Source organism: Leptonychotes weddellii, chromosome 2 (assembly GCF_054177405.1).
Source record: "Leptonychotes weddellii isolate Sample4059 chromosome 2, ASM5417740v2, whole genome shotgun sequence".
Taxonomy (NCBI): Eukaryota; Metazoa; Chordata; class Mammalia; order Carnivora; family Phocidae; genus Leptonychotes; species Leptonychotes weddellii.
In genome coordinates this window covers 29,826,583-29,837,865 of record NC_138370.1, presented here as the reverse complement: position 1 = coordinate 29,837,865, position 11,283 = coordinate 29,826,583, and positions in this window count along the sequence as shown.

Sequence of the window (11,283 nt, the reverse complement as noted above, 5' to 3'; positions counted from 1 at the left end):
TGTGGGATCTAGCATCATATGTCAAGGGACCAGGGAGGAGCTTTGTCCACTGTGTGTTAGGTAGTAGGCATAAAGACCTTGGTGCTGGCTGTGGACCCTGCAGTGGCCTGTTTCTGGCTCTAGCCCTTCTGGGCTGCAGTCTGTAAGTCCCTGGAAAACACAGTCTTAGACAATCACCCACAGATGAGAGAATCTTTGTGGAAGTCCAGAAGTTCCAGCACAGTGTTGGAGCAAAAATATGTGAGTTTAGACACATTAGAGAGGGTAAGAGGAAGAGTTTGACTTTACCTGCATTACCCCTCTCCCAAGATGGCACAGCTTAGGGGCCAGATAAATCTTTTTAGCCTGTGGTTACTCCCATGAAGGGAAATGAGAGTGGTGAGTGAACACTTGGCTTTCCCAGCTGTGCAGGATGCATTCACTCCCACCTCATCCAGAGTACTGACTTGTGAGCTACATGACTGAAAGGGGGGATAAGAGGCTGGGAGAGTGGCACATTACTCTTGGAGGACATTAAAGGGATGTGATCTGAGAGTCCTAAGTACCATTTAGGAAGATTGAAATCATACCAAGTATCTTTTCTGATCACACTGGTGTAAAACTAGGAATCATCAACAAGAGAAAAGCTCAAAAATTCACAAATATGTAGAAATTAAACAACACATTCCTGAACAACCAGTGGGATATCAAAAATATGTTGAAACAAACAAAATGGAAAGACAACAACCTAAAACTTATGGGATGCAGCAAAAGCAGTTCTAAGATGGAAGTTTATAGCAATAAACACCTACATTAAGAAAAATGAGGGGCGCCTGGGTGGTGCAGTCTGTTAAGCGTCTGCCTTTGGCTCAGGTTGTGATCCCAGGGTCCTGGGATTGAGCCCCACATTGGGCTCCCTGCTCCCTGCTTCTCCCTCTTCCTCTGCCTGTCACTTCCCCTGCTTGTGTGTGCTCTCTCTCTCTGTCAAATAAAATCTAAAAAAAAAGAAAAGAAAAATGAAAGATCTCAAACAACATAACTTTATACCTCGAGGAAATAGAAAATGAGTAAACTAAGCCCAGAGTTAGTAGAAGGAAGGAAAGAACAAAGATCGGGGCTGATAAATGAAATAGAGACCAGAAAAACAATAGAAAAGATCAAAGAAATAAGAGCTGCTTTCTTGAAAATATAAACAAAATTGACAAACCTTTAGTTAGGCTAAGAAAAAAGAAGAGTCAAATAAATAAAATAAAAAATAAGAGAGGAGACATTGCAACTGGTACCACAGTAGTACAAAGGTTCATAAGAGACTACTATGGGCAGTTATATGCTAACAAACTGGATAACCTAGAGGAAAACAGGATAACTTTCTAGCAACATACAGCCTACCAGGACTAAATCATGATGAAATAGAAAATCTGAATAGGCCAATAGCACGAAAGGAGATCAAATCAGCAATCAACAATCTTCCAACATAGAAAAGCCCAGGACCAGATGATTTAACTAGTGAGTTCCACCAAACATTTAAAGAAGAATTAATGCCAGTTTAAGAGATTGAAGAGAATACTCTTGAACTCATTTTACAAGGTTAGTATTACCCTGATGCCAAATAAAGACACTGCAAAAAAGGAAAATTACAGGCCAATATCTTGGATGAATATAGATGCATAAATTGTCAACAAAATACTAGCAAACTGAATTCAACACATTAAAAAGATCATACACCATGATCAAGTGGTGTTTATCCCTGGAATGCAAGGATGGTTCAATATAAGCAAATACATAAATATGATACACCATATTAATGAAAGATAAAATCATGATCCTCTCATATGAAGAAAAGGCATTTGACAAAATGCAACATATTTTCTTGATAAAAATCTTTCAACAAATTGGATATAGAAGGAATGTTCCTCTACATAATAAAGGCCATAAAAGATAAAACCATAGCTTACATCATACTCAGTAGTAAAAGGTTGACAACTTTTCACCTAGGAACAGAAATAAGACAAGGATGTCCACTCTTACTACTCTTATTCAACATAGTACTGGAAGTCCTACCCAGAGCTTCTGGGCAAGAAAAAGACATAAAAGTCATCCAAATCAGAATAGAAAAAGTGACATTGTTTTTGTTTGATATATGATATCATCTTTTAAGTGGAAAGTTCTCCAGACTTCCAAAAAAAAACGGTTGAAACTAATCTGTGAATTTGGTAAAGTTGTAGGATACAATGTCAACATACAGAAATCAGTTGCATGTGTATATACTAACAGTGAACTAACTTAAAAAGAAATAAACAAAACCATCCCATTCACAATAGCTTCAAAAAAAAAGTGCTTATGAATAAATTTAAGCAAGGAGATGACAGATATGTTCACTGAAAACCATAATACTGTGATGAAAAGAATTGGAAAAGACACAAATAAATGGCAAGATATCCTATGTTCATGGATGGAAAGAATTAGTATTGTTAAAATGTCTATACTATCCAAAGCCACCTGTAGATTCAGTGCAATCCAATGATATTTTTCACAAAAATAGAACAAACAATCCTAAAAGTTGAATGGAACCATAAGGACCCCGAATAGCCAAAGCAGTCCTGAGGAAGAAGACCAAAGCTGGAAGCATACAATTCCTGATTTTAAACTATATTACAAAGCTATAGTAATCAAAGCAGTTTAGTACTGGCATAAAAATAGACACACAGATCAATGGAATTGAATCAAGAAGAACCCTGCATATATGATCCATTAGTATTTGACAAGGCTACTCAACAAGACTACTCAATGAGGAAAGGATAATCTTTTCAGTAAGTGGTACTGGGAAAACTGGATATTCTACCCCTATTTTATACCACTCACAAAAATAACTCAAGATGGATTAAAGACTTAAACATAAGACCTGAAACTGTAAAACTCCTAGAAGAACACTCCTAGAAGAAAGCTCCTTAGGAAGAAAGCTCCTTGACATTAGTCTTGGCAATGATTTTTTTTTATATGACATCAAAAACACAAGCAACAAAAGCAAAAATAATTAAATGGGGCTATATAAAATTAAAAAGCCTCTGTACAGTAAAAGAAATAGCAAAAAAAGTGAAAAGGCAGCCTTTGGGATGGGAGAAAAAATCTGCAAATCATATATCTGATAAGGAGCTAATATCCAAAATATGTAAGGAATTCATATAACTCAGTCTCAGAAAAGCAATCCAATTTAAAAAAATGTGCAAAGGACCTGAATAGACGTTTTTATAAAGACAACAAATGGCCAACAGGTACATGAAGAAATGTTCAACATCATTAATCATTAGGGAAATGCAAGTCAAAACCACAATGAGATATCACCTCATCCTTGTTATATAGCTCTCATCAAATGTCAAGAGATAAGTGTTCATGAGGATATGGAGAAAATGGATCTCTTCTGCATCATTGGTGGGAATGTAACTTGGTACAGCCACTGTGGAAAATAGTATGGAATTTCCTCAAAAAAATGAAAAATAGATCTACCATATGATCCAGCAATCCCCTTTCTGGGTGTATATCCAAGGGAAATGAAAACAGGATCTTGAGGAGATATCTGTACTCCTATGTTTATTGTAGCATTATTTACAATAGCCAGGATAACCTAAGTGGCCATCAGCCAATGAATGGATAAAGAAGATGTGGTATGTATATACAATGGAATATTATTCAGCCATGAGAAAGAAGGAAATCCTGCCACTTGTGACAACATGGATGTATCTTGAGGCTGTTATGCTAACTGAAAAAAGTCAGATGGAGAAAGACAAATACTGTATGAATTTATATGTGGAATCTAAAAAGCTGAACTAATAGAAAAGGAAAGTAAAATGGTGATTGCCAGGGGCTTAAAGTAAGGAGGTGGTGGAAATGGGGAGATGTTAGTCAAAGGGTATAAATTTCCAGTTTAAAGATGAATAAATTCTGGGAATCTAATATTTAGCATTTTGATCGTAGATAACAACACTGTATTATATACTGAAAGTACTAAGAGTATATCTTAAATGTTCTCATTTAAGATTTTCTACAAAAAAGAAATGGTAATTATGTGGAGTGATGGAGGTGTTAACCAACCCTACTGTGGCACTCATTTCTCAGAATACAAGTTTTTTAAATCACTGTTATATACCTTAAAGTCACACAATATTATACATCAATTATATCTCAATAAAGCTGGAAAAAAATAAATAATGCTGTCAGCCTCAGTGCTCCTCTTTCACACCCTCTTTCACTCATTGATGTAATTAATGAGTTTGGGAGAAGACACTGGGCATGGGTGCCTTAGCCCCTTCTGACTTCTCTTTTCAGATCTACCTGCCTGCACAGAGGGTACATTCTAGTCTGCTCTCTCAGCCATGCAATAAAATTAGCAGGGCAGGCTCTGCTTTTGTGGGGGGAGGCCTGTGGTTGTCCAGAGAAACCTGTGATTAGGCAGGTAAGTTTGATTTTGGGGGTGCAGTATTAGGAAGCCCATTTTGCTGTTTGCTTTAGTCATGTTAAATGCCTTATTGAAAATAAAGATACGTTAATTTCCTGTTGTCAGCTCCCCTGTTTTTTGTTTGTTTGTTTGTTTTTCATCTAGTTCTGAACTTGCTTAGGGAATAGTGATGTGTAATGTACTGATGGGATAATATCCCAATATTAGTGGTGTAAATATGAAGCAATATTTACTTTGAGAAGATGAAGGAGGGGCATTTGGGTTCATGTTAGAAAGCTGAATTCTTATCTATCATAAAGGGGATGAGTTGATGAAGTCTAGAATAGATAAATCAAGAAATAACATAAAGTAAGTCATGGAGATAAAAAGCACAGCATTGGGAATATAATCAATAATATTGTAATAACTTTGCACGATGACAGATGGTAACTACACTTATCTTGGTGATTTGTAATGTGTATAATTGTCTAATCACTGTGTTGTACACCTGAAACTAATATTTTATGAATATATATACTTCAATTAAAAAAAAAAAAAGACGGGAAACTACCGGCCCACCCCCCGCCAAAAAAAAAAAGAAAGCAAAAAAGAAATAGTATACTAATTAAAAATAGGGAGGGAATTATCAGAAAAAAATGAAGTTGCTTCCAGATTGCTGGATTGGCAGAGTAGATAGAAATGAGTCGTGGAGTTGTTTCATCATAAACACGTTAAGCACTATTTGACTTTTAGCCATGTGCAGTGTATTTTCTTTAAAAAAATTAAATGAAAAAACAAAGGTAAACTGGTACCCTGTTCTTCAGAGTCAGTTTAGAAGTGTTCTATCAGCTCGGTTGAGAATAGTATGGCATTGACATTTAGAGACTTTTGTTGTCATTCATAGGCTAAGTGATTCTATGGTGGGAAAAATTTATGACAGTGGTGATTCAGTTTACTGGAATGCTTGATTACTTAAAAATGTTTATGTGTTATCAAAGTTATGAGATTTTTCTCTGAGCCAATTGCTATATCAGAAAGTGCTTGATTGCCTGGTTTGAAAAATCATAACCAACAAAACATGCCTTTTCCCTTTCCCAAAATGTAAGAAAGAGATGGCAAAAAGATATCCTGACTATGAAAATGACTCTGCTTTGGAAATTGGGCATGCTTTGATGGCTGTAAAAGCTATCAGGTGTTCACATCAGATTTGGTGCTTGGTTTAATATCTTTGGTCATTTCTAGGAATGAAACATCCATGTTTAATGAGTTGACTCTATGTTCACTCTTGGATAAATATTCCGATTGCATTTGAAGAGTGTTTGATAATTATATTTTCAGATCTTTCACATTCTTATGTGTTGTTCTTAATGTGTTCAAGATTTAGAGAAAGGAATGTAAAAGTCTCCTAGTAGCTTTCTGTTTTCATTCCCCCCTTGTATAACATTTTTTGCACTAAGAATGCTGAATCTATGTTTGTGGCAGAGTTTGTCGACTAATTACATTTTAGTTGTGAGTTATATCTTTTATTGGTTCAAAATGTCCCTTTGGTATATCTTCATGGTTTTGTCTTAAATTTTACCTTAATTGATAGTGTTATCATACTTTCTTTATATTTAAGTTTGCCTAATAGAAGTTTTGTCCAACTCTTTTCAGAGTCGTTTTGTTTTAAGCATGAGCTTTATGAATAGCATATGATTACATATTATTTCATGGCCCAATCTAAGTTTTTTCTTCTTTTGGAAAAAAGTTTTTTAAAAAGATTATGGGAAGGGGAGTCTAGGTGGCTTAGATGGTTAAGCGTCTGCCTTCCACTCAGGTCATGATCTCCAGGTCCTGGGATTGAGCCCAGTGTCCTGTTGAGCTCCCAGCTCAGCAGGGAGTCTCCTTGTCCCTCTCCCTCTGCCTCTCCCCCTTGTGCTCTCTCTCTGTGTCTCTCAAATGAATAAATAAAATCTTTAAAAAAATAAAAAGATTATGGGAAGATCACATTTTCATTGCTAAAAATTCAAAAATATTGTGGAGAACAAAAAATAAAGGTCCCCTGCTGATACCCTATTAATTTCCCCTTTTTTGAAACTCATTTTCTAGGGGTAACTATTGTTAACACTATGTTTTATATCTGTCCAGTTCTCTTTCTGAGCATTTGCAAGTGGATATACTCCCCACCACCCCATTAGACTTTGGGATGAGACTTTAAATAATGTTCTGAAATGTTTTTACTCAATAGCACAGTGCAGAGATCCTTCATGTCATTATATGGAAATTTACTTCATTCCATTATAGATACACTCTTGACTTAACCACATTGCAGAAGTTTATATTGTCTGTAGTTGGTTGGTTGGTTGACTTTACCAGCACTGAACACTCTTCTACATTTAATCTCATCCACTTTAAAAAAATAATATTTTATTTATTTATTTGAGAGGGAGGGAGAGAGAGAGCATGAGTTGGGGGAAGGGCCAGAGGGAGAAGTAGACCCCCCACTGAGCAAGGAGCCTGACATGGGGCTTGATCCCAGGACTTTGGGATCATGACCTGAGCTGAAGGCAGATGCTTAACCAACTGAGCCACCCAGGCACCCCTAATCTCAGGATAGATTTCCTGGAATAGATTTTTAAATTAAGGGATATATACATTTAAAATTTGATAGAAACTATCAATTTACTTTTCAACAAGATGGTAATAATTTATCTTTTTGTGTTTTATTTTAAAATTTTGTCTTTTTGTGTTGTATTACTATGTCAACAACATTCATGTACAAGGGTAGCAAATGCTTGGTGTATGTACCTATACTTATATACTGATGGAACGAAACACCAAACATTTTCTATAGTGGTAAAATAGGATAGGTTGGATCCTGTCCTTTTTGGTCTCTACCAAAAGCTGGACTCTGGAGACTTTGAGCAGGCTGACAATATACACACACACACACACAGTTTTTTATTTAAAGTCAATTTAGTTAACATATAGTGTAATATTAGATTCAAGCTTTATGTATTTATTCAACATTTATTTAGGGGAGGAGCTAAACGTTAAGTGGGAAAAGAAATGGAAAAAGAGAACTCTTCAGCTCCTTTCTTATTATCCTAGGTAGTTCAGCTATTGCTCCAAAGTCATATCCTGAAATCAGTAAGCAAGAAGTCCTAAAGTTGACTTCATCTACCCTCCTTCACTTGTGGTTGGTGGTGGTGGTGGAGGCTGGGTAGTGTTGGAGGAGGATGGTCTTACTTTACCCCACTCAAGCAATTTATCAGGGTATTCCTCCCAGTTTGGTCCTACCCATTCCACAGAGTAGACAGTGCCAGTCAGAACACCCTTTTCTACTAAGAACTAAGAAATTCTGTTCCCTAAAGTGAGTCTGCCAGATATTAACACATTTCATCTTATTACTTATTTCTTATTTAATGCTTCAATCATCCACTGTAAGTTATTGAAACAAAAGTCTCATTTTAGCTGAATAGAGAAGCTATTGGTAAATATCTCCTCTAAAGCTCATACATATATGAAAAAGTATCTTGGAAATTTTTATTCAGAGACATGGGTGGGTGGAGGACAGGTGAGGAGTGACTTACTACTTCTGTACTTTAAAAATTCCTAATCACATGAATATATTTCTTATTTAAAAATTAACTGAGTTATTGGAGAATTTGGGGATCCTCTGACTTTGCAATAATGTTGAAACCCAAGTATTTTTAGAATAATAAAAAAGGTATCTATTGATATTGCATTATTCTCTAATTATTCTTTATTTCATTAGAGCATTTAAACATTCTGATTTTGTGTAGTTGGTTGCTTAATAAAATTTTAAAATAGCATTCCATAACCTTTAGGAAAAGTTAGTCTTTTTTTCTAACTTATCCCTAAGGAACAGTTTTTCATAAGTTTTTTTCTGGAAAACTGGAAAATTTCTAATAAGTTTTTAGCTGATTCCTTTAGGTCTGTAATATTTTCCTCATGTAATGATACTTTTTATATCTCTTTCAATATTTAGGACTCATTTGTGTTTCATATCTCGGAATTTCTAGGACTACATAAGATAATGACTTATTTTCAATAGTGCTTTTAATAGAAATGCCTCTATTAATTCATCATTAATCATGATACTAGAAGGATAGGTTTTATCTTATCAACAAAGTAAACTTTTATTCTTATTTTGGAAGAACTTTAAAAATTAAATTGAGTTTTAAATTTTATGGAATACTGTTTTGATATCTTGTAATAATGACAATTTATGTGAGGTATTATGGTAATAGATTTCCTATCATTGACCTTTCTTATAATAGTGTTATCAACTCTATCTGGTTACTTTTGATTTGAAAAAGTCTGTTTGTGAATATTTTACTTAGGATTTTCACATCTGTATTTGAATGGAAGGATAGATTATAATTTTATCATTGTTTTTGGCTTTTGTGTCATCCTTGTCTTTTTTGATAGTTAGTTCTATGTTAATTTCACTTATTTTTCTACATTTTCAATGCCATCCCAATCAAAATACCAATGGCATTTTTCAAAGTGCTGGTACATTTTCATATATATAATATGTTAGTAATTCCTTGGAAGTTTAAAGTAATTCAGCATGAAATAATCTGTGCCTAGCTCTTTTCTTCTGGGCACTTGATGAATGTGTTCAAATTTTCCTTACTCATTACTTCATTTTCTTTTTTCAGATTTGTAGAAACTTCCAATGTGTAAATGCTTCTGTTCTGAATTATGACTGTGATATTCAGAAAAAGTGTCATGGACATGGGGTAGGTAATATTCTCTTTGGGTTTGTTCATGAAAGTAGCATTGAATCATGAGAATTCCCAATGAGGGAATGAGGGTTAGGTGAGACTTTCCCAGATTTTTAGATACGGGGGAATTTAGATATCTGACAAATTTTTCATTCTTTAAAAGAGTTACTGTGGATTTGCATGAATTTAGTCCTTTTTCTTGGTTTCTGTTCTTGAGTTTATGATGCAGAGCATTATTCACAATTAACCAAAGTGGTTTTCTGATTGTTTTGAAGGTATGTAATAGCAATAAGAATTGTCACTGTGAAAATGGCTGGGCTCCCCCAAATTGTGAGACTAAAGGCTATGGAGGAAGTGTGGACAGTGGACCTACATACAATGGCAAGTAATATAGAAGAAAATTAGTTGATCACCCAGTGGCCTGTGTCAGAAATTGGGCATCCTTGTACTTCTCCCTCACTTCCCACATTGGTTATATACTAAATATGTTGATTCTGCCTCCTAAATTTCCCATGAAATTTCTCATGAAGTTTCTGTTTTTTTAATCCCTATTAATTACCTTCAATTTCTTGCCCAGATTTACATAAAAGCCTCTTGACTAGGCTCCCTCTTTCTCATCTTGCTTCCTATAATCCATGTTCCATACTACAATACAGAATTTTAGTGTTTCTCTTCAGGAATTGTTTTAATTATGTCACTGTCCTGCTTCTACATTGCTATTAGGATGAGGTCCAGAAATCCTTAACGTGGTTTAAATACCCTCTATGATTTGCCCCTAGCTTAACTTTCCAGCCTCTTTTCACTATGTTTAAGACATTGTAACTTCTTGGGGTGCCTGTGTGGCTCCGTTGGTTGGGGGTCTGGCTCTTGATTTTGGCTCAAATTATGATCTCAGGGTTGTGGGATTGAGCCCCGAACCCGGTTCTGGGCTCAGCAGGGAGTCTGCTTAAGATTCTCTCTCTCCCTCTCCCTCTGCCCTTTCTCCTGTATGTGCGCATGGGCGCATGCTCACTATCAATTAAATAAATCTTAAAAAAAAAAAAAAGACATTGTAACTTCTTTTATTTCCTCTAATAGGCTACTACTCTCTTACCTCTGGTCTTCATACAGTATTATATTCACATTGTGGAAATTGGGCTAATGGCTACTCAGATTTCAGTTTATACCTTATTTTCTCGAAAGTTTTCCCTGACTGCCTAAATCTGAATTAATATGCCTCTTCTATTTGTTCTCCTTTTATTGTAAGCACTATCACATACTATAGTAATTACTTATTTACTTATTTTTTTTCCCTAATAGACTATGAATGAGCTCCTTGTTCGCCAGTATCTTCCTAGTGAGAATATATGCTTGCTTTCTCTTGGGTAAATACTAAGAATGGTTGGCTCATAGAGTATGTTTATGTTTCACATTTTAAGAAACTACCCAACTGTTTCCAAAGTGGTTGTACCACTTTATATTCTCTCCAGCTGTATTTGAGGGTTCTAATTTTTCCACATCCTCCCCAACACTTGGTATGGTCAGTCTTTTTAATTTTAGCCATTCTAGCAGATGAATGGTATTTCTCTAATTCCTAATGATGTTGAGCATTTTTTGTGTGCTTATTTGCCATCCACATATCTTAGGTTATGTGTCTGTTCAAATCATTTTGTCCAGTTTTTAGATAGGTTGTCTTCTTGAGTTCTTTATTCTGGATACAAGTTCTTTATGACATATGTGCTTTATAAATATTTTCTCCCAGTCTGCTTACTTTGAGTTTCATTTGTTGTTCTTTTTCTAGTTTCTGAAGGTAGAAGATGAGGTCATTGATTTGAAACCTTTTTTCTAATATAGGTGTTGTAGTGCTATCAGTTTTCCTCTAAAACTGCTTTTTTTTTTTTTTGCATTATACCAATTTTGATATGTTGTGTTTTTGTTTTAATTCAGCTCAAAATAACTTTAAAATATTTTTATTTTTTTCTTTGACTTGTGAGTTATTTAAAAATGCTTTGCTTTGTTTTGAAGTATCTGAGGGATTTTTCCAGATATCTTAGTCTATATTATTGATTACCCATTTATTACTCTGTAGTCAGGGGACATAATTTATATGACTTGCATACTTTTATATTTTCTGAAACTTGTATTATGGCCCAGATTATG